Below are 2,301 nucleotides of genomic sequence, written 5' to 3' on the forward strand. Positions count from 1 at the left end.
TAAAGTGTAATATCACCAAAAATAAGTATAAAATATGGGTCTAAAAATGCATATATTTTTGATGTATCAAAATTCCCCAAACTTACATGTTACTTGTCCTCAAGTAACTTCTCTACTATATAAAAATAAGAGTTATGGTAAATAATTTAACTTTTGGACTTCTATATTTTAGTTCTCTAAACATAATATTTTAACTTAAGAAAAGTTCAAAATAATTTCAGTTAATACTAAAGGTGTAAAGATATTCAGTAATTAAGTCTAAGGTTTTTGATCCTCTATTTCTTTCAAGAAAAATTGCAATTTGTTATATTAAAGTCACTTAGGTAATTCATATGAAAAATAACTTCATAAAACTTTATTTAAAATTAAATTAATAATTAAATCAAAAGTTTAGAAAATGTATCCAAGTATTTTTTCTTTAAGTTGATTCAAGTGAAACCAATTTTTAATTATGCATCTCCTCAAACTTCTCCCCACTTCTTTTTTTTTCTTTTCTTTTTCTTTTTTTTCTTTTTTTCTTTTTTCTTTTCTTTTTATGAGAATTACTATATCTGGATAGCCTTTAATGATTTTGAACTTCACTATCCTCTTCATAAAGTTCAAAACTTTTTACATTTCTTCACTTAATAAATTTATATTAACTTAAAGATTTCATAAAGTTTAGTTCTTTTCTTTTTACATGAATTTATTTAAGATTTTTAATATTTTAAAAATGCAAATTTCCTTTACATAATTTTCTTTACTAAAAATAGAAAAACATAGTCTTATCATATCATATCAAATATCTTTAACTTTATAATTGAACTTCATTATTAAAAATTTTTACCTAAATTTGCTATAATATTTATAAACATAAGTGTAGTACCAAAGGTTATGCTAGCTTTAAAATTTTGAAAATTTAGTTAAGTGAGGACAAATAAAATTAAGTTCTTTCTCTCTTTCTAAAAATAATTTTTCTTCTTCCCCCCTAACTTAAATTTTTAAAAGAATCCCTTACATGAAGAACTTTAAATATGAAGGGTGAAAGAAAACATTAAGTACATAAAAAAAATTCATATGTGTTGGAGATTCTGATTTTTGAACATAAATTTTGAAGTACTGCAGGTGCTAATATGAAAACTACATGGCTAAAAACATTAAATTACATATAATACATATAAAATTTGCTGAGAAAGAGCTAATCACAATACATAACAAAGTGCTGAAAATAACAACATAATTAAACTAAATTCTAAAAATGAAAATAATTTTTCACATTATAGTTTCACATAACATAACAATAGAGTCTCAACAACAACATAACATTAAAAATACAATCACACAGTACAAACACATACAAACAAACAAATAAAAAGATCACCAGTCATCATCTTCCTCATCATCGACATCTAACATTTGCTGTTGATATGGAGTATAAGTAGGGTGAATAGGGAACTGAACTATATGGTCATCCCTCAGGTATCTCACTAAAGCATCATCATAAGCAGCATCATACTCAAATTTCTGGATTTAAGCAACATCATACTCAAATTTCTAGCGAATCAGATCATAAGTGTGAGCATTTCTGGCCTCTATATTTTGCATCTTATGATCCATCCTCAAAATATCTCCCTGTTGAATCATCATCTGGTACAACAACTCCCTGTTGCTGGGGTCACTTGAAGTAGGCTCACTAAAAGTAGGGGTTCTAGAAGTAGAAGGAGTATCCCTGGCCTGTCTTCCAGATCTTCAATCAACATGGGACTCATAAGTCTCGATGTTGGCAGGCCCAATGGGTCTCTGAGGCTCAATCCTCTCCTCATTAGGTCTGAAATGAACTCCTGCTAGCTCACAAAGTGTGTACATAAGAGCAGAGTGTGTCAATCCACCAGTGGTCTCTCCTAGAGCAATAGATCAAATTTTCATATAAATGATAAAGCCTACATTTATATCTATCACTTGTTGAATATAATAGTTCAGGATGGCTTTATCCTTGGTCACTTCACTATGATGATTCGTTGGAATCATCCTCCCAGAAATAAAATAATGCCAGGCCTTAGACACTACATTTAACATAGAAAGGGGAAAGTTAACTTTAACTCCATTCATTATTTTCCAAGACCCTTTCTCACTAGTCAGAAAAGAAATAACTTCATCTAAGGCTTGATCTAAAGCAGAAAATGAATGATACTGGCATCTATAAACATCTTCTAGCTGATAAAACACATTGATTTTTCTTAGATTAAGCTCCTCCCTTTTTCCTCAAACAAAAACAAAATCATCAGAAGCCTCAGGAAGGTTGGCATAAAATTTCATCACAAT

This window comes from Phalaenopsis equestris, unplaced genomic scaffold (assembly GCF_001263595.1).
Source record: "Phalaenopsis equestris unplaced genomic scaffold, ASM126359v1 Scaffold215936, whole genome shotgun sequence".
Lineage (NCBI taxonomy): Eukaryota > Viridiplantae > Streptophyta > Magnoliopsida > Asparagales > Orchidaceae > Phalaenopsis > Phalaenopsis equestris.